General features: G+C 40.5%; 1 protein-coding gene across 1 annotated transcript in view; it reads left to right on the top strand.

The window, feature by feature from the left end:
• Positions 1-24,926, top strand: part of NHSL2 (NHS like 2) — a 248,815-nt gene that overhangs the window by 49,716 nt on the left and 174,173 nt on the right. The window lies entirely within an intron of this gene.

The following is a 24,926-nucleotide window of genomic DNA, read 5'->3' as shown; positions in this document are numbered from 1 at the left end:
ATGATGTTAAGCATCCTTTCATGTGTTTGTTGACCATTTATATATATATATTTTTTTGGAGAAGTATCCCTTTGCTCATTTGTAATTGGGTGATTAGTCTTTTTATTTTTGAGTTGTAATTGTTCTTTATGTATTCTGGGTACTAGACTGTTATCAGATAAATGATTTGCAAGTGTTTTCTGTGAGTTGTCCTTTTAGTCTTAATACTGTCCTTTGATGCACAAAAGTGTTTAATTTTTAAGAGGCCCAATTTATTGATTATATCTTGTTGCAGATGCTCTGGTATCATATCTAAGAATCCATTACCAATTTTGTGGTCATGAAGATTTGTCCCCATGTTATCTTTTAAGAACTTTATAATTTTAGCTCTTATATTTTGTTTTTCGGATTCTGTTGAGTTAATTATCTGGTTGTTTTTTCTTTGTTAATTCCTTTTAATTTTTTTAATTGAAGTTCAATTTGCCAACATATAGCATATCACCCAGTGCTCATGCCATCAAGTGCCCCCCTCAGTGCCCGTCACCCAGTCACCCCAACCCCCCACCCACCTCCCTTCCACTACCCCTTGTTCGTTGAGTTAATTTTTGAATAGGTGTGAGGTGTGAGGTAAGAGTCCATCCAACTTTATTCTTTCACATGTGGCTATCCAGTTATTCCAGAGCCATTTGTTGAAAAGACCATTCTCCCATCCAGTTGTGTTGGCATTCTTATCAAAAATCTGTTGTCCATAGATGAAGGGGTTTATTACTGGACTCTCAATTCTATCCCACTTGTCTATATGTCTGTCTTTATGCCAATACCATGTGGTTTTGATTATTGTAGCTTCCTAGACTGATTAAAAATTCAGAAGTGTTGAGTCCTCCAACTTTGCTGTTCTTTGTCTAAAGTGATGGCTGTTTGAGGTCTCCTGGAAGTTTTTATGAATTTTAGAATTGGCTCTTCCATTTATGCAAAAAAATAAAAATAAAAAGGCCACTGGGGTTTTGATAGGGATTGCTTTGAATTTGTAGATCACATTGGGTAGTATTGATATCTTTCAGTTCATGAACGCAGGATGTATTTCCACTTATTTGGGCTTTAATTTCTTTAATCAGTGTTTTGAAAATTTCAGTGTATAAATCTTGTTAAATGTATCCTTAAGTATTTTATTCTTTATGCTGCTCATTTTGAAAAATAAAGCTGTTTTCTTAATTTTATTTTTGGATTATTCATTGCTAACGTAGAGACATACATCTGATTTTGACCTTGTACTTTGCAATTTTGCTGACTTCATTTGTTAGCTCTAATAGTTTTTTGATGGATTTTAAAGAGTTTTATGTATATAAAATCATGTTATCTATAAATAGAAATAGCTTTACTTCTCCCTTTCCTATTTCAATGAATTTTATTTTATTTTAATTAATTTTTTTTTGGCCTGAGTGCTCTGGCTAGAATTTTCAGTACAACTTTGAATCGAAATGTCAAGAGAGGACATCCTTATTTTGTTCCTGGTCTGAGGGAGAAAGCTTTCATTCAACCTTTCACCACTGAGTATGATGTTAGTTGTAGGTTTTTCATATATGGGTCTTAGCATGTTTTGAAAGTTCCCTTTCATTCCTGGTTTGTTGAGTGTTTTTATCATGAAAAGGTGTTGGATTTTGTCAAAGGTTTTTTTGTGCATTATTTGAGATGATCATGTGGTCTTTTTCTTCATTCTATTAATGTGGTATTTTATAATAATTGAGATTTTCATATGTGGAACCACGGTCACATTCCTGGGATAAATCCCACTTGGTCGTGGTATATAATCTTTTCAATATGCTGTTGATTTGCTAGTATTGAGAATTTTTGCATCTATATAAAAGACATTGGTCTGTAGTTTTCTTGTGATGTGTTTGGCTTTAGAATCAGGCTAATGCTGGCCTTGTAGAATGAACTAAGAAGCGTTCTTTCCTCTTTACTTTTTTGAAGAGTTTGAGAAGGATTGGTATTAATTATTCCTTAGATATTTAGTGGAATTCACAGTGTAACCATCTGGTCCTGGACTTTTCTTTATTTGGAGGTTTTTGATTATTGATTCAATGGCTTTACTTTTATAAGTCTATTCAGATTTTTATTTCTTTTTGAGTCCGTTTTGGGAGATCGTGTGTTCTAGGAATTTGTCCATTACATGTGGGTTAATTCATTTGTTAGTGTACAACTGTTCATAGTATTCTCTTTTAATCCTTTTTATTTCTATAAGGTTGGTAGTAATGCCCCCACTTTCATTTCTGAATTAAATAATTTGAATCTTTTCTCTTTTTCCTTGGACATTCTAGTTAAAGGTTTGTCAATTTTGTCAATCTTCTTAAAGAACTAGCTTTTAATGCCTCTTGATTCTCTTTATTTTTTTTTCTATTCTCTACTTAATTTATCTCTGCTCTTCCTTTTCCTTTTCCATCCTTCTGCTAGTTCTGGGTTTATTTTCTTCTTTTTTCTATTCCTTGTGGTGTAAAGTTGACCTTCTTGCCTAGTTCTATCCATTATTGAAAGTGGATAATTGAAGTCTCCAATAATTATTTTTTATTTGTATATTCTCCCTTCATTTTTGTCAGTTTCAACTTCATGTATTTTGTTGCTCTGTTGTTTGTTGCATGTATGTTTGTTATAGCTCCCTAATAGATTGACTCTTTCATTATTATAAAATGTCCTTATCTCTACTAACTTTTTTCTTTTAAAGTCTATTTTGTCTGATAGTAATATAGCCACTCCAGCTTTCTTGAGGTTACTGTTTATATATCTTTTTTCTTTTACCATCCAACTATTTGTATCTTTGAATTCAAAAGGTGTCTCTTTTTGGGGTGCCTTGGTAGCTCAGTTGATTAAGTATCTGCCTTAGGCTCAGGTCATGATTACAGGGTCCCTGGATTGAGCCCCACATGTCAGGCTCCCTGCTTAATGGAGAGTCTGCTTCCCCCTCTCCCTCTCCCTCTTCCTCTTGCTTGTGCTCTCTCCTTCTCTCTCTCTCTCAAGTAAATAAAATCTTTAAAATGTGTCTCTTGTTGATAGCATAAAGTTATAGTGTTATAGTGCTTTTTATTTAGTATGACAATCTCTACTTTTGATTGGATTATTTTATTAATTTACATTTAATGTTATTATTGATACAGTTGGGTTATATTTGCCATTTTACTTTTTGTATTCTGTTTCATGCCTTCTTATCCTCTGTTCCTCCTTTACTTCTTTCTTTCATATTAAGTGTATATTTTCTAATGTAGCACTTTAAGGTTTTAAAGATTTTACACTTTATTTTTGAGTTATTAGTTGTTGCTCTAGGGCTTATCATATACAAACTAACTTATCAGATTCAGCTTCAGGTTTATACCAAATTAATTCCAGTGACATATAGTAATGCTACTCCTGTACACAATAGATTCTTACTATTTATGGATTTAATATTTACAAATTTTCTTACTTGCTAAAATTTATTCATAACCCTAAAAATCAATACTTTTATGCTTTTTTTTCATTTATCCCAGAGGATTTGAGTTTCTATCATGAGTCTTTTCCTTAGCTCAAAATAGCTCTGCCTCCACCCACTTCTTCTGTGGTTTTATTGGCAAAAGTATTACATGTAGGGGATCCCTGGGTGGCTCAGCAGTTTGGCGCCTGCCTTCGGCCCAAGGCGTGATCCTGGAATCCCAGGATTGAGTCCCACATCAGGCTCCCTGCATGGAGCCTGCTTCTCCCTCTGCCTGTGTCTCTGCCTCTCTCTCTCTCTCTCTCTCTCTCTGTGTGTGTGTGTGTGTGTGTGTGTGTCTCATGAATAAATAAATAAAATCTTTTTTAAAAAGTATTACATGTACATATTGGTTTATGTAGTTGATTTTTACGTAGTTGATTTTTAACTCAGTTAAGATAAGAAAGGAGAAGAGATGAACACTTGTACTATCTTTTAAGATTACAGTTACCAGTTGTTATGTGTTGAATTATGTTCCCTAAAACATATAGTCCTTAATTTCCAGCACCCCAGAGTATGACTTATTTGGGATGGAGTCATTGCAGGTATCATTAGCTAAGATGTGGTCACATTGGAGAAAGGTGGGCTTAATGATCTTTATGACTGGTATCCTTATAAGAAAACAACACAAATACAAAGAGGGAAGACAGCCACATGCAAGTGGAGGCAAAGATTGGAATAATGTTGCCACAAGCCAAGGAACACCTGGAATGACCAGAAACTGGAAGAAGCAAAAAAGGATCCTCCCCTAGAGGCTTCAGATGAAGCATAGCCCTGCCAAAACCTTGATTTCAGATTTCTAAACTACAGAAATGTGAGACAATAGTTCGTTTTTAAGCCACACAGCTGTGGTACTTCATTATAGCAGCTCTAGGAAACAGATACACCAGCTCTTGCGCTCTCTCTCTCTCGCTCTCTCGCTCTCTCTCTCTTTTTGCCAGTAAGACCACAGAGGAAGTGGACAATAACTGTTCTTTTCAACTCCAGAATTTCCATTTGGTTATTTTTAATAATTTCTATTTATTGATAATCTTTTTGTTAAAGTAGGCTCCATACACAGTGTGGAGCCCAACACAAGGCTTGAACTCACCACTCACAACTCATCAAGACCTGAGCTGAGTTCAAGAACTGGACACTCAACCAACTGAAATATCCAGGTGCCCCTACTGGTATTCTTTATTGAAAGGACATTGTCATAGACCTTTTTTTTTTTTTTACCGCTTTTCGGAATTTTTTCTACTTCTTTGGACATATTTACAATGGCCTCCTTGAAGTCTTTGCCTATTAAATCTAACTTGTTTTCACAGGTAGTTTCTTTTGCTTGATTTTGGTAAAGCTATGTATGGATCATTCTTTCTTGTTTCTTTGCATGTTTCATACTTTTTTGTTATAAACTGGACATTTTATTATTTTTATTTTTATTTTTTTAAACTGGACATTTTAGATAATATATTATAGCAAGTCGGGATATTGGTCTTACCTCCCCCATCCTAGAGCTTATTTATGTTAGTTGCTTGTTAATTGGTTAGTCACTGACTAAATTATTTCAGTAAAGTCTATCCCCCACCCCACCACAACCCTCCATCCTAGTGTGAAGCCTGTGATGTTCCTTGGGGGCACAGCCTCAGGATGCCCACAAACATCCTGGGTTTTGGCAGGGCTGTCTTTGACCACACCCAGCTATTAAGTTCCTCTAATTGTCATCAGATTGTTCTGTTGTTTTCAACAACTCCCTAGAGCATAAATTGATCCACAAACTGATCCAATCAAATTGAGGCTCCTTTGAAGGAATTGTTTCCTAGATTAGTTTGAAATTTTTTCTAATCCAGGAAAACTCTTCCCAGCTGCCTCTTTCCTTATTTCTCTCCAGTAAAGTATCCTATCTACAATTTAGTCTATATCTCCAATGAATCTATCATTCTCCTACCAGTTGCCCTTTACCACAACCTCCACTTTTTTTTTTGAGAGTAAACTTAGGCATGAACTTCTCTACTTTCTGTTACAAATGAAGTCCATTCCTCTGGGGAAGGATTCAGAGGTCTCTATTCTATGGATCTCTTCTGCCGAATGGCAAAATCTCTGAGCCACAACTCTGGTGCTATGGTCAGGGACAATGGCATCCTTCTGAATAACACCCCCACTTGAGTGCTCAGTGGAGGGAAAGGCAGCAGTTCAGGTCTCCTTGGCTTGCCTCTCGTGGAATGGTATCCCTGACCCATGAGTGAGATCAAAGAGCAGTCACAGTCCTAGAATTCTCAGTGGTACCACCCCCAGTTAAAGCCTCCATCCCACAAGTGGATGAGAAGAGAATCCTCAACGTCTCAGCTACACTCACCTGGAAATTAGCCTCACCAACAAGGTGAGTTGACTTCTTCTTTTATTCAGTTTGTTTTCTTATTGTTGAGTTTTAAGAATTCTTTATATACTTTGGATAACAATTTTTTTGCAAATGTTTTTCCTAGTTTATGGATTATCTTCTTATTCAGTTTATATTGTCTTTTGCAGAGCAAAACATTATTTTAGTGAAATCCAGCTTATCAGTTATTTCTTGCATGGGTAGTGCCTTAGATGCTTTATCTTAAAGTCATTGCTATACCCAAGGTCATCTAGATTTTCTCCTAGGTGTTATCTTCTAGGAGCTTTATAATGTCTTACATTTAGGTCTATGATACATTTTGAATTACTTTTTTTGTGAAGTGTGTAATATCTGTGTCTGGATTCATTTTTGCACACGGATACCCAGTTGTTCAATACCACTTGTTGAAAAGACTATTTTTGTGCTATTGCATTGTGTTTGCTCCTTTGCCAAATCTCAGTTGACTATATTTATGTGGATCTAATTCTGGGCCTTCTATTCCATTCACTGATCTTTAATTTTGTTCTTCCCCGTCAATATTGTGTTGGCTATTTGAGTTTTTTGCCTCTCTGTATAAACTTAAGAATCAGTTTGATGATATCCACAAATTAACTTGCTAGGATTTTTATTGGGATTTTATTGAATCTATATATCAGATTGGGAAGAATTAACATTTTGACAATATTGAGTCTTCCTATCTATGAACATGGAATATCTCCCCATTTATTTAGTTCTTTGATTTTGTTCATCAGAGTTTTGTAGTTTTCTTCATATAGATCTTGTTAGATTTATGCCAAGTATTTCATTTTGGGAGCACTAATGTAGAGGACATTATGTTTTTAATTTCCAAGTTCACTTGTTTATTGTTAGTTTACAGGAAAGCAATTGACTTTTGTATATTAGCCTTGTATTCTGCAGCCTTGTTGTTATTGTTTATTAGTTTAAAGAGAATTTTTTATTAGGTCTTTCGGATTTTCTATGTAGACAATCATGTCACTGTGAACCCAGATTTAATTATTAATTTAAATCATTCTTATTATTTATATACCTTTTTTCCCTTGTCTTATTGTATTAGCTGAAATGTCCCATAAGATGCTGTAAAGGAATGGAGAGAAGGTACATCCTTGCCTTGTTCCTCATCTTATTGGGAATGCTTTGAGTTTCTCGCCATTAAGTATGATGTTAGCTTTTTGTAGATGTTCTTTATCACGTTGAGGGTGTTCCCCTCTATACTTAGTTTGCCGAGAGTGTTTATCAGGTATGGGAGTTGGACTTTGTCAAATGCTTTTCTACATTTATGGATATTATCATGTAATTTTTCTTCATCAACCTCTTTATGTGATGGGTTACATTAATGGATTTTCAAATGTTAAACTAGCCTTGCATACCTGGAATAAGTATCCTTGGTTGTGGTATATAACTCTTTTCTTATAATGTCTTTGTCTGGTTTTGCTATTAGAGTAATGCTGGCTTCATAAAAGGAGTTAGGAAATATTCTTGTCCATCTAGCTTCTGGAAGGGCATTGTAGAGAATTGGTATAATTTCTTCTTTAAATTTTTGATAAAACTCACCAGGAAACCTATCTAGTTCTTTCTGTTTTGGAAGGGTATTAATTATTGATTCAATTTCTGTAATAGATATAGGCCTATTCAGATTGTGTCTTTCTTTCTGTGTGAGTTTTGGCAGAATGTGTCTTTCAAGGAGTTGGTCCATTTCATTCTAGGGTATCAAATTTGTGGGCATTGGGTTGTACATAGCATTCCTTTATTATCTTTTTTTGATGCTCACGGGATCTGTAGTGATGTCAACTTTCCTTTCTGATTTTAATAATTTGTGTCTTTGGGATGCCTGGGTCGCTCAGCAGTTTGGTGCCTGCCTTCAGCCCAGGGTGTGATCCTGGGGTCCTGGGATCAAATCCCACATCGGACTCCCTGTATGGAGCTTGCTTCTCTCTCTGCCTGTGTCTCTGCCTCTGTGTGTGTGCGTGTGTGTGTGTGTCTTTCATGAATAAATAAAAATATTTTTTAAAAAGTTAAAAATAGAACTACCATACAATCCACAGGGTATTTATCCCAAAAATATGAAAACACTATTTCAGAGGGATACATGCACCCCTACGTTAATAGCAGCATTATAAAAAATAGCCAAGTTATGGAAACTGTCCAAGTGTCCATTGATAGATGAATGGATAAAGATTTTTTTAAATATTTTTCACCAGTTTGCTGGGAAGTGTGTTCACTGAGCTCCTCACACTGTCATTCTGGAAGTTGAACCTACCACTTCATTTTGTTTTATTGCCAAGTAATGTTTCATTATGTAGTTATACCACATTTGATTAATCTGTCTATCAGTTCATGGACACTTGGGTTGTTTCTACTTTTGGGATATTATAAATGATGCTGCTATGAGTATTTATGTAATGTGGGTGCTCATCACAACCATATTTATGGAATGTCATTTTACCTTATCTTGATGTTGTCCCTTGAAGTACAAAGGTTTTTAATTTTGATGAAGTCTAATTTGTCAGTCTTTTCTTCTTTTGCCTATGGTGTCTAGTGCTGTATGTAAGGAAACATAGCTTAACCCAGTATCCTGAAGACCTACTTTTATGTTTCGTTCTAAGAGTTTTACAGGTTTCAGCCTTTACATTTAGTCTATCATCTTTGAGGTAATTTTTGGCGTATGGTGTCAGATAGGTGTCCAACTTCTTTTTTTCGTTGCTTGTGGCTATTCAGTCGTCCTAGCACCAGTTCTTGAAAAAAAAAAATCTCTTGCCTTGTTGAATTATCTTGTAACTTTTGTGAAAAAACAATTGACCATAGGGACACCTGGGTTGCTCAGTGGTTGAGCGTCTGCCTTTGGTTCAGGGCATAATCCTGGAATTCCGGGATCAAGTCCCGTATCCGGCTCCTGGCATGGAGACTGCTTCTCCTCCCTCTGCCTGTGTCTCTGCCTCTCTTTCTGTGTCTCTCATGAATAAATAAATAACATCTTAAAAAAATCAATTGACCAGAAATTTGGGACTTATTTATGACTTTTTAGTTCTATTTAATTGATCTATGTATTTATTCTTTTTTATTCTTTTAAGTTTTTATTCTAATTCCAATTAGTTAACATACAGTGCAATAAAAAAACATACAGCGCAATATTAGTTTCATGTGTTCAATATAGTGATTCAGCACTTCCATACATCACCCAGTGCTCATCACAAGTACGCTTCTTAATCCCTGTCACCTATTTCACCCATCCCCCCACACCCTCCCTTCTGGTAATCATCAGTTTGTTCTCAATAATTAAGTCTGATTCTTAATTTGTCTCTCTCTTATTTTTTTCCCTTTGCTTGTTTGTTTTATTCAACTTACAAATATGAATAAAATTATATGGCATTTGTCTTTGACTGATTTAGTTTGCTTAGCATTATACTCTCTAGCTCCATCCATGTTGTTACAAAACAAATGTATGTGTTTATTCTTGGACTAGATCCATACTGTCTTAATTATTGTAGTTTTGTAGAAAGTTTTGATATTAGAAAGCATGAATTCGTCGACTTTGCTGTTCTTTTACAAACTTTTTTTTGCTTATTCTCTGTCCTTTTCATTCCTATATAGACTGTAGGATCAGTTTGTCAATTTCTGGAAAAAAAAGACAGCTGAGGTTTTTATAGGAATTGCATTGAATCTCTAGATTAGTTGGGGGAGTATTACCATCTCAACAATATTAAGTCTTTTCATATGTGAACATGGGATTTTCCCCACTTATGTATATCTTCTTTGATTTTTTTCAGCGTTTTGTAGTTTTCAGAATGAGTTTTTTAAATTTCATTTTGTTAAGGTTATTCCCAAGTATTTTATTCTTTTTGATGCTTTTGTAAACGGAATTGCTTTCCTTTTTTAAAAAGATTTTATTTGTTTGTTTGTTTATTATGAGGGACACTGAGAGAGAGGCAGAGACAAAGGCAGAAGGAGAAGTAGGCTCCCTGCAGGGAGCTGGATGCAGGACTCAATATCAGGACTGCGGTGGGATCACGACCTGAGCCAAAGGCAGGCACGCAATCACTGAGCCACCCAGGCATCCTGCTTTCTTAATTTCATTTTCAGATTGTTAGTGCTAATGTATAGAAATACAATATATTTTTGTACATTGATCAATTGGGTCAGTGCTATCTCAATCAACCAATTCTGACTCGAGTTTCCTACCCTAGTAGCAGCAAACTGACTATGGGCTTAGCCTACCACTTCCTAAAGCTGGTAGGAGCCATCACTGTCCAGGTGCATTTTTAAGCACTCAACATTTTCTCAGATTGCAGCATGATCACTGCACCTTGCTTACTGGTCAGAGGCAGACTTGTACATGTACTCCCCATGAACTGAGGGGTACTGTGGCAGTGTGGGAACCCAGCGAAGTGACAGCTTCTCTAGCATTGAGACCATTTGTCAGAGTAGAGGGTAGACCTGCTGGCTCATTTGGCACCCCAGGTCCAGGTTTTTGTGCCTCAGTGAAGGCCTTTTATCCAGTATAGTAAATGTTAGAGATATGAGCCAAGGTAACTGTCAGAAATTTCTGAGTGGTGAAAAGGCTGTCCTTTCTGTTTCTGAACAGGTGGCCTCACGATCCACATGACCAATTTTATGTCTGTTGTACAAGCTCAAGAATGGGCTTTTCCCTCTGAAGTCACGTGTTAGCACTACTAGATATTGAAATCTATTATAAACCAATTGAAATCTATTATAAAACTGTTTGGTCCCATACACGAATAGACTTTCAGAACAAAAGAAAAGAAACCAAAGCCCCAAAAGAGACTCCCATCCATGGGGAAATTTAATAGATGAAGTTAAGTGACATTTCAGAGCTGTATGGAATGGTTATTTAATAAATAATGGTGGACCAACTGGTTACTCACTTGAAAAAAAAGTTAACTCCCAATTTCCATTAAAATGAGTTCCAGCTGGTTCAGGGATTGAACTGTTAAAAAGTAAGATGAAAGTATTAGAAGTGTCCATGAGAGAATTTACTTGTATAATCTTAGTGTAGAAGCAAGCCTTTCTAGGAAACACATAAAGCCCATTCAACTTAAAGGGGAAAAAAACGATAATTCGACAACATATAATTTTTAAATTTTTCTGGAAGGGAAATATACCACAAACAATGTTGAAAGAAATAATAAAATAAAGGCAGGGTGGGGGAGGGGAGATTTTGCAAACTAACAAATTGGAGTAGCTTATGTATAACAACAAAAAGGTAATTTATTTTTTTGAGAGAGCGGGAGAGAGTAAGAGTGAGCATGGAGTAGGGAGAAACAGAGAGGGGGGAGAGAAAAAATCTTAAGCAGGCTCCATGCCCAGAACAGAGCCCAAAGTGGGGCTCAATCTCATGACCATGAGATTATAACCTGAGCCAAAGTCAAGAGTCAGATGCTTAACTGAGCCACCCAGGTGCCCCCAAAAGGGTAATTTACTTAGTGAATTAAGAATTCTAATAAATCTAAGACTAACAAGCCAAGAAAGGAAAAGAGGAGCAAAATTGAAAGAAAAAGAAGAAATGAAACATCTGAAAAGATGCTTAACTTTTCTCATAGGTAAATGCAAACTGAAACAATGGAGTATCAAATTTTATCAGATTAGCCAACATCAAGAGCTTTGACAGTTCAGTGCTGATGCGATGGGAGAAGCAGTGCTCAAATGTACTGTCAGTAGAAATGTATATTGGTATACTCCTCTCTTTGGAGGACCATTTGGCAAATAGCTCTCAAAATTACAAATGCACTTAGCCTTTGAGCTTACGATTCCATTTCTTGGAATACAAAGTATAGAAATACACATATGCCTAAAAACGTTGCATATTGCAATATTGTTTGTGATACTAAAACACTAGGAAACTATCTAAATGTCTCTCATTCAGTGCCATAAACTATCATATGTACTTAGAATATAGTAGAATAAAAACAATGAGGGATTTCTCTATGTGCTGATAGAGAAATATCAATATGATTATCTATGCCTAGAAACTTTTTGAGATACTAAAAAAAAAAAAAGATGGTTGCCCCTATGTGAGATTGTGCATCTGAAGAAAGAAGACAACTGTATTTTGATCTTGTATCCTGTGAACTTGTTGAATTTGTTCATTATTCTAATAGATTTGTAGTGGTTTCCTTAGGATTTTCTACATACAAAATCATGTCATTGTAAATAGAGATAGTTTTACTTCCTTTTTAATCTGGATTCCTTTCATTTCTTTCCTATTTAAAAAATTTTCTTGGGATCCCTGGGTGGCGCAGCGGTTTAGTGCCTGCCTTTGGCCCAGGGCACGATCCTGAAGACCCGGGATCGAATCCCACGTAGGGCTCCCAGTGCATGGAGCCTGCTTCTCCCTCTGCCTATGTCTCTTCCTCTCTCTCTCTCTCTCTCTCTCTCTCTCTGTGTGACTATCATAAATAAATAAAAGTTAAAAAAAATTTTCTCTCCTCTGCTCCCTCCTTCCTTCCCTTTCTCCATTCCTCCCTCCTTTCCTTTCTTTCTCCTCTCTGCCGATGCTCCCCAACCCCCACCTAATTGCCCTGGCTAGAACCCTTCTTACAGTGTTGACTCAAAGTGGTGAGAGCAGATATCCTTCCTTATCTTAAGGGAAAAGCTTTCAGGTTTTTTCCCATTAAGTATGATGTTAGCTGTCATTTGTTTTATTTTGCTGTGTTTTGTTTTCATAGAAATTCTTTATCTGGTTTCAGGAAGTTTTCTTGTATTTCCTGTATATGGAGTGTTCTTTTTAATCATAATAAGGTGTTAGATTTTGTCAAATGCTTCTTCTGAATCTACTGAAATGATCATATGTTTTTGTCCCTCAATGATTTTTACTTGATTTTTAGATACTAAACTAACTTGAAATTCCTCGGTTAAATCCCACATATTCATGGTGTATCATTCGTTTTATATGTTACTGGATTGAGTCTGCTAACATTTTGTTGACTTATGCATTTAGAGTCATAGGGATTTTGCTCTGTCATGATTGTGAGCCCCATGTTGAGTGTGGAGATTACTTTAAAAAAAATTTTAAGGGATACCTGGGTGGCTCAGGGGTTGAGCATCTGCCTTTGGCCCAGGATGTGATCCTGGAGTCCCAGGATCGAGTCCTGTGTCGGGCTCCCTGCATGAAGCCTGCTTCTCTCTCTGCCTGTGTCTTTGCCTCTCTGTGTGTGTGCGTGTCTCTCATGAATAAATAAAATCTTTAAAAAAAATTTTAAACCCAACAACTATGAATTCAAACTGTTATAAGTCTTTTCAGATTTTGTTTCTTTTAAAAAATATTTTTTATTAAGTAAACTCTATCCCCAGCTCACAATCCCAAGATCAAGAGTTGCATGCTCTACCAACTGAGCCAGCCCGGTGCCCCATGATGTTCTATTTCTTTTGCGTGTGTGTGAGTGTTTTAAAGATACTAATGTTTTTATTTACCATTGGTGCACCTCTGATATTTTTCCTGTGGATTTATTAACCTCTGGTTATCACTTCCTTATCAGTATGGCTTTGTTCCCAACCACCTCCTTTGTGCTGTTATTGTCAAATATATTACATTTCTATGTCATTAGACAAACAATACCATTATATAGGCACTTATGAAATTCTTTTTTATTTTTATTTATTATTATTATTTTTAGAAGATTTTATTTATTTATTCATGAGAGACACAGAGCGAGAGGCAGAGACATAGACAGAGGGAGAGGCAGGCTCCCCACAGAGAGCCCGATATGGGACCCAATCCCAGGACCGGGATCACGCCCTGAGCCAAAGGCAGAAGCTCAACCGCTGAGCCACCCAGGCATCCCTGAAATTCTTTTTTAAATCAGTAAAGACAAGAAAGAAAGAAATATGTAATGGTCTTTTATTATTATCTACATAATAACCTTTACTGGAGCCCTTTGATTATTTGTGTGAATTCTTTTTTTAAAGATTTTATTTATTTATTTGACAGAGAGAGAGCAAGCACAAGCCGGAGGAACAGCAGAGGAAGAGGGAGAAGAGGTTCTCCCCTGAGTAAGAAGCCCCATGCAGGGCTCAATCCCAGGACCCTGGGATCATGACCTGAGCTGAAGGCAGATGCTTAACTGACTGAGCCATCTAGGGGCCCTATTTGTGTGAATTCTTATTGCTATTTGGTGCCACTTCCTTTCAGCCTGAAAAACTTGCTTTGGTATTTTGGGAAGGTAGATATGGTAGCAATGGATTCTCTTAGTCTTTGTGTCATCTTCATTTTTGAAAGTCAGTTATGGTGGGTTTAGGGCCTGACAGTTTTCCCTCTTCCAACACTTTGAATATGTTTTCATTCATTCATAGCCCGGTCCCTTCTGGCCTCCATTGTTTCTGATGAGAAGTTAGCTCTTAATCTTATTGGGGTTTCCTTTGATACAATGAGTTGTTTTTCTTTTCCTACATTCAAGATTTTTCTCTTTTGACTTTCAACATTTCTGTATTTCAACGACTATGGTGTGTTTGGGTGTGGATCTCTGTGTTTATCTCACTTGGAGTTCAACAAACCTGTTAAATATGTATATAAATGCTTTTCATCCAATTTGGATTGTTTGTAGCCAGTATGTCCTTGAATATCTCGCCTGTCACATCTCCATCTGGTATTCCCATTATGTATATGTTGGTACACTTAACGGTGTCACATCTCTCTGAGGTTCTGTTCATTTTTCTTCTTCTCATCTTCTCTTGCTTTTTCTCTTTCTTCTTCCATTTGTTGTTTTTTAGGGAGAAGAATCTCTATTAATCTGTCTTTACACTTGCATGTATGCGAATGGCTTGGAGGCTGCTTTCACAGTTAAGGGAGTTGACAATTTCCCCCATTCAACCAGGAAGTAGTAGCTTAGAAGTACTCTTTCTAGTCACTCCTGAGAGGGCACAGTCTTCCGGACCACTAGGGATAGGTGTGATCTAATTTTTAAGCCTGGCTCCCTAGGAGTAGCCCCTGGGTCAAAGTAGCACACTCCTCAATCAGTGTGTGATCAAAGATTGTGCTTAAGTCCCTTGAGCCAGCAAGACGTCTGCCCTTTGCTGTTTGATCTGTGTGTGGTTTGGGGGCTATTTTCAAGTCTGTCCCACGTTCTTCTGTGATTGCTCCCAAAGTGGATATGATGTGCACAGTCTTCCAGATCCATAAGGATGAGTGTGATCCCAGAAGTGGTTTTCTTGGCTGTCTCTTTCTCTTTCCCTTTCTCTTCTGACTAGTCTGCCATTCTTCTTGGAACTAGTTTCTTTTTTTTTTTTTTGGAGCTAGTTTCATGAGGCCACCAGCCTCCTATTAACTTCTTGCCACCAATAGTGCCTTAGGCACAGGCTCCTGCATGCTCTGTTCTAAATGGTCAGATGTGGCTCTCCATCTTTATGGTCCGTCTTCACCTCTGGGCCACTGCACTGAAGCTTGGAGCGAGGACAGTGCCTGCTTTTCTTGGAGTGATACTCTCTGCTCTGTGAGTAGGCACTGGGGAGGAGATGGTCACCCTGGATCTTCTTAGCTTACCTCTCCTGGTGTGGAACCTCCATCCTGTGAGTGAGCTGGGGTGGGATGATTGAGGGCCCAGGATTCTTGGCTTGCTGATCCTGAGGCAGAGCTTCTTTCACCTTATAAATTGGGGCTAAGTGGGAGAAGACAGCCCAGTCCTCTTGGCCACTCCAACCCAGAGCTTCTATAGTACTGAGGTAGGGGAGATGAGAGATACTCCAGGAATGAAACTATAGCCCCTAGACTGGGAGCTCAAGGGGGAAAGGGAGCCCTGTTTTCTTGGGCACATTTGTCCAGAATAGTGCTTCTATAACATGGAGGTGGAGTAGGGGGCTGAAATGGAGCAGGTCATGGCTCAAATGCCAAATGTCACTGTTCTTACCAAGACTCAGTAGGTTTTCTTGAGGAAATGTTTCTCTACTTGCCGTGTGCCCTGAGGACTATCTCCAGAGACTTGAGGTGTTTTTTTTCCTTTTTAAATCATTTTCACCAGCAAAATGGTTGTTTTATTCACTTGTGAGTAACACCAGCTTCCCATGCAGCCATCCTGGAAGTCCCACACTCTTACTTAAAATGTTTCCAGTGGAAACATTTATTTTGGGTGGGGGCTCCTTCTCTACATATTATCTCTACTAGAACTTGTTTGAGCCCAAACCCCAGATTTCGTTCAGGGGGGAAGAAAGCATATGAAACAGTGAAATGGGGTTACGATATAAGACATTTCAAACCTAAATCCAATAGTTTGAGGTTTATCATCTAGGTACTAATGTTTTGCAGAGTAGCTGTTCTCCAGAATCAGGCATGAATCAGAAGGGGAAACAGCAGTAATTATGTGTAAAACGTTCTGATCCCTGGAGCAGCAGCAATAATCTCATCCCTGGGAACGACTCATGGTTATGTAGGGCCTACTCTGCTACTGATACAGCTATGGTTTTGAAATGTTATTTTAATTTTTTAATGGGAAAGCCCATCTTCAGTAAATATTGGCAAGAGCACAAAATAGGCCCTCACCTCTAGAAACATACAGGCTCTGTGTCCCCAAAATGCAGCAAAGCAGATTGTGATATTGCTGTGACTTTTAACTGCTGTCATGACCCCTTCCATTGCCAATAGGCAGGAAAATCATTTCTCTTCTCTCTGCCCTGCTTCCCTCTCTGTGGTGTAGAATTTTGAACACTAGCCAGGCTGGGAAACTCTTATCTCAATGGAAAGTGTGATAAGGCTGTGCCACTAGGAGACATGTTTTCTTCTAAATTGACGCCCTCCTTTCACTTGTGTCTCTTCTTGGCCTACTCACTTGCTTGACAGAATGGTGAGTTTTATTTATTTATTTTTATTTTTTAAAATATATTTTTTATTTATTCATTCATGAGCGACACAGAGCAAGAGGCAGAGACATAGGCAGAGGGAGAAGCAGGTTCCCTAGAGGAGCCCATTGTGGGACTTGATCCCAGGACTCTGGGATCAGGATCTGAACCAAAGGCAGATGCTCAACCACTGAGCCAGCAAGGCATCCCAATGGTGAATTTTAAAGAAGCGTGGGACCCCAGAGAGAAAAGGCAGCCATGGCAGCTCTCACTGTTTTTCCTCCTTGTTCAGCCTGTGTGTGTCTTGATTCTGGGGAGCTACTGCTCCCTCATGCCCAGATCTGGCTACCTCCTGCCCTGGCTGGGGGACTGCAGGGTTGGAGGGGCAGATACCAACCTATCTGTTCCCAGGGGACATTCCCTCATTTGCTTTTGCAAAGGAAGTCCAGACGCATAGAAGAATGACCCCATGGCCACCACCATAGCACCCTGGCCTCTCTGTTTCCCATCCCTGCCAAGTCCTCCAGTTTGCAGTTGCCATTATTCATGAATGCACTTTTACCGAGATATCTCACTGTTTAATTCTCTGTTCAGAGTACAACCTCTCTCCTCCACAGCCTCCTAGCACATCTGCAAAAAGACCTCAGCTTTTGCCAGAACCTTTGGATTTTAAACATTGCCTCTGCCGCCTCCACCTTTCTGTTCTTCTCTCTCTCTCTCTCTCTCTCTCTCTCTCTCTCCCTAGCCCCTCTCTCCATCAATAAATGCCTGCAATTGCTTCCCTAAGAAGCCTGGACCCCATGATGCCCTCACTTCTCTTGACCTTTGTCCCTTCCTGTCATGCCAATTGTCATCCCAAGGCCTACTACTCCCTGCCCCCTTCCCCTAGCTGCTGTCTCTCCTTCTCTTGCCCCTGAGCTTTCTTTATATAGAGACAGCATTTTTTTCTCCTCTCCCAAACCAGCTTCTTCCCCCTCTAAACCTTCCCACTGCCCATCCCCATTCCTCCCAGCATTCATGAGTTTGCCACCAGAAAATTCAGGGCTTGGTGGCTCTAGGTCCCCTGTTGGCCAGCCAGGTAAGGTGAAGGGGAGGAGTAGACTCCAGAGGGCCATGAGGCATCTACTTCTGTCTCAAGAGTGAAGGTACTGCAGGGCCGCATCCCACTGGTGCCCTATAAGAATGAGAACCCAGTGTTGCCAGAGTCTCTGCTTTGTTAAGAGAAGACAGAAATTTGGATATTTCAGTCCCGATTTAAAATGTTGACAACATGTCTTTGTTTTCCCCTGAGAACATGGGGGGTACAAAACCCCACCCTATTTATGGGCTAGGCTCAAGCCTCCTACCTCCTGCCTTAACTCAATTGCCCAAATCTAAAAGACTGCCTCCCTCACAGTCTGTACAGGTGCCTCCATTTTCCTGGCTTCCTCTCTTGGCTGACAGTAATGGCCTCCTAAATGGTCTCTGCTTTTTATTCTTCCCTCAAGTCTACCATGGACAGCATTGCTTGATTTAGCTACCTCAAAATAACAGAGCTTTTTGGTTGAAGGCAAGGGCTATGGGGTCCAGCTGTAGAGAGTTAGCCCCAGGTCTGCATTATGAGCTGTGTGGTCTCAGGGCAAGTTCATCTTTCTGAGTCTCAGTTTCCACATCTGCAAAATAGGAAAAATAGTGGTAGTGAGGATTTAGTAAAGAGCCATGCCTGATCTGGAAAAAGCACTCAATGCATGTTCATCACAATTGTGTCATCTCTTGTGTGAAGACCTTTCAGCTCCATTGCTTCTCAAATATAGTTTAGCCCCTTTGTCTGAGGCATTCAAGACCCTCTTGCTCTGGTCCTTAGCCCTCCTCCCCTCCACCTCTATACTATCTGAGCCAGATAGGACTTCTTGTCATTCCCCAAATATGTTTCTCTGTCTTATTCATTTTCCTCTCTCCCCTAAAGTCTCTGGAGACAGTACAGGGACTCAGTCTGTGCATAACCCTGGAGGAGGAGGAGGAGGGTGGAGCTGGGGGTGGGGTGGGGGGGCAAAGTAGCTGCTCTGATTATCCTTATTTCACGGAGGAGCAAACTGAGGCAAAGTGACCTGCCGCAAACCTGCCAGTCTAGATGTGGAGGAAGCAAGAGTTCAATCCAGATCTGTCTATCCTAAAGTCTGTTTGTTGTCTCTCCACTATATCATAGAAAGGGAAAGATGCACAGGGACAAGAGGACAAGGAAGAGGCTTGAGATTTACTTTTCCCTCTGGAAAATCACAGGGCATTGCTCTTTCTCTATGATAAACCAACAGGAAAGAGTGATACAAATGCATGACAAAGGTATCACGGTGGGTTGGGGCCCAAGTATGTTGGTACTTGTGCAAACTGCTGAAGTCAACCTAAGGGACTTTTATTTTATTTTATTTTTTTTTTTGTTTTTTTTTTTTTCCTAAGGGACTTTTAAAAGTAGGTTGAAAACAACTTGCCATACAAAAAAGGGATTGGCTGGCTGCTTGAGGACGACAAGATAATATTATAATCTAACTTATCTTGTAGCTGGTATGGTTAAGCTCTCTCTCTACAAGCTTTGGCAAGATCACTTAAGCACAGCTATTTGGAGCCCCACATGGAGAGATAAACTGCCCAGGTTCAAACCTACGTCTTGCCCCTTATAATCTGTGTAACTCTATCTCATCTTCTCACCTATAGAATGAGGGATAATATAGCACCTCCCCCAAAGGAGGATTATTGTGATTATTAAATTCAAAGGTCCATGAAAGCTCTCAGAATATTGCGTTGTACACACAGTAAGTTATTTCATACACCTTAGCTAGGAGCCCCTGGGTGGCTCAGTCAATTAAGCATCTGCTTTCGGCTCAGGTCATGATCTTAGGGTCCTGGGATCAAGCCCTGTATTGGGCTCCCCATTCAGCAGGGAGTCTGCTTCTCCTTCTACCCCTCCCCCCATCTTGTGCACTCTCTCACGCTCTCTCTCTCAAATAAATAAATAAATAAATAAATAAATAAATAAATAAAATCTTTATATATATATCATTTCACAAAATATGTAAATCAAATCATCATGCTGTACACCTTAAATGTATATGGTGATGTATGCCAATTATTTCTAATAAAACTGGGAAAAAACCCTACTCAGAGCCATGGCAGACTTGACAAAGAGAAAAGGGGTTATCAGAGATCATCAGGAGGTGTGTCGGTGCGTGTGTATTCCGTGGCTGTGTGTGAACATTTGTGTGCACGTATGTGTGTGTGCTCACATGCGTGTTTCAGAGTATTCTGGTCCTGGCCTGGCCCCAGGCAAAGCTGTCACAATAAGCAAACATTTACAATTTTCTCTCTTCCTGAAGGTGAAAAAGATTTAACTTGTTCTCCCTTGAATCAGTCTTTGCATTCCTATCGGGCGCTACAGCTGTGGACAGATGAGGCATCATTGGCTTCTTTCTGGATAAATAAATACTAAAGAGAAGAGCCACCAGGCAGCAGTATCAAACTATATGATGGAGAGTGGTGGGCTCCTTCTGGGATTGAAGTTGGCATAGATTTTACCACCCACTACTTCTTGAGGGCACAGCTGCAGAAGGGTGGAGTTGTGTAGCCGTATGTGCCATATCCTGGCACATCAGTCAGCTAGTGTGAACCGCTCATCATACGGAAGAATCGGGATTGGGATGGATAGACCCTTCCCAGTGGAGAATGTGTTCTATAAACGGCTTCTCAAGTTGGCCCATGCCCCAAGCCGCCCAAACTCCCGTCTCTGCTCCCTTCCCAGGGAGCTTCTTTGAGCAACTGGCCTAGTCAAGTTTCTCCACCTCCCCGCTTTTTAAAAAAAATTGTTTTTATTTATTCATTAGAGACACAGAAAGAGAGGCAGAGACACAGGCAGGGGGAGAAACAGGTTTCCTGCAAGAAGCCCGATGCAGGACTTGGTCCTAGGACCCCAGGACCATGCCCTGAGCCAAAGTCAGACACTCAACTGCTGAGCCACCCAGGACCCCCAAGTTTCTCCCCCTTTTTAAGGAAGGCTTTGGTTTGCTTCAAAGGCAGGCTGTGAACTGCATGCAGGGAAGAGAGCTAAAACTGGACTATGTGGCAGCTGTGACGTCACAGGCCATTCCTTAAGGAGGTGGATGTGGGTGCTACCTCAGACTTTTCATATTATTCCTGGCTGGGGTTTTGTAGTCAGAGTGGAACATTCCCAGGGGAAGAAACAAACAGTACTCTGCAGGAATCCCACTTCCAGTCCTGTTTATGGGAAGCAACCAATTTTAGGGCTTTTTTCCTATACCTACCCTCACTGCTCTAAATAAAGCACTTTCAATTTTATTTCTTTGTTTGCCAATTTTAGGAAATTACCCGTTGACTTCCTGATAAGCTGGTTGGGGATTTCTCACAATTATATAACTGTGTCATCGCTTTTTATCCCTTTATTGATTATTCTAGTAATAGAATAAGTAATGTAATAAGAATAGTAATGTAATAGTAATACAGTAATACATAAATAGTAATGTAATAAGAAAAGTAATGTAACACTTTTACATTTTTGTATCATCAATTATTGGCTGCATCTTTTGAATCCCCACTTGGTAAGATGAGATATTGGCATTCTTTCCTTTCCCCTCGGCTGTTCTCCCCACTTGCCCCTCTTACCAGGTCGTATTTTGGTACAACAGCTAGTCGTTACTGAAAAAAGACCTCAAAAAAAAACAAAAAAAACAAAAAATAAAAAAAAATAAAAATAAAAAAAAAATAAAAAAAAGACCTCATCTTCAAAGGCAGAAGAGATGAAACTAATTTTTATTGAACATGTATGACATGCCAAGAACCATGCATGCATTGTCATGTGTAATCCTCATACTAACCCTAAAAGTATCCTAATTACAGCTTTACACCTGAGAAATCTGTGGTCAGACCGTGCATCTGGTTGGAGGGGCCAAGCTGAGAGTTGAAACAAAAGTTGGACTACAAAGCCCCGACTCTTTCTCCGGAGCTCCATGCATCCTTCAGCTTCGTGTTCACCTACAGCTTTTCAAGTCCACTTTCTGTGGCCAAGGCTTGGACTGGAAGTCTTCGTCCATTTTTGGAACCTCACAGTGGTTCTGGCTTGTTCCCTGATGCTGCACTCTCTTTCCAGAAGGAGGAAACAAGCGACTGGAGAGGGAATGAGAAGCAAATGGGCCATCCCTGTGGGGTGCGTGGGTCTAGTGGATCACCCAGATAGGCTTGATGGTTCAGTCACATGCCTGGCAGGCTCTCTCTACCTGGCCATCCAAGCCTTTAGAAGCTGGCACAGAATTCCCAGGTAGCCCCTGAGCTGCCACAGGAAATTATTTGACAGCATCATCAGGGCTCTTCCAGCCAGCATGCTGCTTTTGATAGGAGAAGCAAATACAGAATTTTGAAGGTTGTAGCTGACTCAGACCATTGCTCTGGCATTGCGGTCATAGACACATGTGGGAAATTCCCAAATTGACTTTCCCACAGAGTTGTTTTGGAGTGGGGGACAGAAAGAGGCTGGGGGTGGAGAATGTATTTTCGTTATTTATTTGATTAGTATTTGTTAAATTGTTGGACCATTTCAACTGGAAGCACCAAGTGGGATTTCCCCAGAGGTCACTTCCGGGCATATGGAAGAGTCGAGAGGTCAAGAGGCCCTGGCTCAATTTTCCATAGTGAGGAGAGAGAGGCTATAATAGCATACAACAGACGATCCCAGATTCTTTTCATTGGTCTTAAGGCTGCTGTCATAGAGAAATATTTGGACAGCTTCACCTATCCGATCTCCACCAACCCAGGTCCCCTGGTTTTTTTTCTCTCTGTTGGCATTCCAACCATCCACTGCATTTTGGAGTCATCTTAATTCTCTCCTCTTGCCTCTTGCCAAGCCATCTCCTTCCTTCTAGGCCCGTTTACGCACACACATACAGAGGCACATACCCCTAAGAAGCCCTAGCCCTACCCTGTTAATTTGCAGTGTCTTACACATTCAACCTTTGCCCTCTTTTCTGGATGACCCCCAGCCTCATGACCTCAGGTCTAGACTATTGGATGAGCCACTTTTTGCACTTCCAGTAACACCTCCCATCCCACTGGCCTGGCCCTCATCCATTGTGTCAGGACTGCTGGCTGAGTCTTCTGACAGATCAGCTTTCTGAGACCCGCTCATAACTTTCCCAAGGCTTCTCTGCTGCTTTACAGCATGAAATCCAAGTGCCTGGGCTTGGCATTCAAGGGCCCACACTGCTTGCTGTCACCTCGATTTCCAGACTTAGTTATTGCCACTTCCTACTGAATTGAGACTTTCTTGAAGATGGGAGAACATTTCTGGCTCACTGCTGGGACCTCCGACAGCACAGGAAGATGCCTAGGAGGTTGTGGGGGTCACGACTTATTTGCTGAAGGAATGAACCAGATGAGGAGGACATCATGATCATGGGACTCATCCTGCCAAATAGTCGGGGAGGGGCCTCTCTCACTGACTGGTTGGGTGACCTTGGATAAGTCCTTTCCTCTGGATTGCACAGCATCCCAACAGCAATCCCAAATGTACAATTCTTGGGCCCTATAAACCCTGAGGGCCTGCAGACATGCTTTGTTGGTCAGCATATTAAAATGATCATAAATTCGGGGCACTTAGGTGACTCAGTCGGTTAAGCGGCTGCCATTAGCACAGGTCATGATCCCAGGATCCTGGGGTCCAGCTTGCATTGGGCTCCCTGCTCAGTGGGGAGTCTGCTTCTCCCTCTTCCTCTATGTTCTCTCTCTCTCTCTCTCTCTCAAATAAATAAATAAATAAAAATCTTTTTAAAAATTATCCTAAATGCCTTTTTATAACTTATGTGTGCCCTACTTCCCCAGTCCCTTCTCCATCTTCTCATACCTCCTCTCCTCTCTCATTTTCATTATCTGCTTGGTGCCTAAAGGCATTTACATTTGCGACCCTTGGATTGGGTGGTGTTTATGCACCTTTCAACACTGGTGAGGGAGGGATTCTCTGAACTGCTTTGGAGTGAGAACTGCGAGTGCTTTGCTTAAGTGGTTTCCAATGTCATCTAACATATAGCAGCCAGGCCTGACTGGCTCCGCCTTCCTCAGATGGGCCAGCAAAGGACAGTGGTGTGTGCCATTAGTATTTCTGGCTTTGGCAGTCAACTGTAGAGGGAGATGTTATCCCATTGGAAGTGATTGTCTTCACACAGCCCAATACAAGTGGGGCCCATTTATAGCCTAGAAAGGACCAGGCACAGCATGCCCATTGGCAGCCAGCTGGGCATACACAGGGAGCATTGGTTGCAGGCACAAAGTATGAATTTAGCCCAAGTTGCCTGGCAGGGTCCTTTCCAGGACAAAGTGAATGTGGAGTGTATGCTAGCAGGCATTTGCTCTCACCCTCTGCCTAGCTTTCAATGGCCTGGTCCGCATTGAGACTACAGAGAAGCATGGGGTGAGCAGGGAAGATCAAGAATGGCATTCTCACCACCGGCTTCCTTTGTATTAGCTGGTCCCAGGGGCCACATGAGCTGCAGATCTGTCTGGCCACAGGCTGTCAAGGCCCGGCTCCCTGGGGGATGCTAGACAAACAGCTGAGGCTGGAAGGCACTGGCCTAGCTGGGACAGCACTTGAATCCCACATGTTTGGGCAGGATCTGGGTAAAAGGTACCGAGAGCTGGGCAGAGGGCTGCTGTGGGTGTGTGCCCATCGCTGGGTACAGTCATGGGGCAAAACCACCAGTGGCCTGTGGTGCCAAATGGCTGCCCCCAAGCTTAGCATGGAGGGTGTAGAGGGACCATTCAATTAGGGACATACATGGCAAATCCACCCCATCTGTAAGCTCCCATAGCCATCTGGAATGGGGATGGGGAGGATGCGGGAGGCAAAGAGAAGAAGACAGATACTGTTTCATGCGTCTGGAACAACTCTAGGGAGCTTCCTGGGGTGGAAGGGATTGATTCTATGCTGTTCCACTTCCCTGTTTCTGCCCCTTTCCTCTTTCCTATCCCCTTTCCTCTTGCCCCTATCTCTCTTTCCTGCTCGGCAGCTTATGAATTCAGGGCGACATCATCCCTAGTACTGTTTGTTGAGGGCAAAGAGAATGGAGAAGGTACACTTTCCAAAGAAACCTTGTGGAACACATTTTGGAGCCTTCAAAACAGTTTTAGGGTGTGTGTGTGTGTGTGTGTGTGTGTGTGTGTGTGGTTTCCTTTGCACTACTCCAACCAACTCAGGTCAGCAAAGTGTGGGTGAGACACTCAAGACTGTGGGGTCTGCAAGGGGAAGTGCATATGCCTGTTTGT

Source organism: Vulpes lagopus, chromosome X, assembly GCF_018345385.1.
Source record: "Vulpes lagopus strain Blue_001 chromosome X, ASM1834538v1, whole genome shotgun sequence".
Taxonomy (NCBI): Eukaryota; Metazoa; Chordata; class Mammalia; order Carnivora; family Canidae; genus Vulpes; species Vulpes lagopus.
The sequence above is the reverse complement of the archived record's forward strand: the minus strand, read 5'-3'. Positions and strand labels throughout refer to the sequence as shown.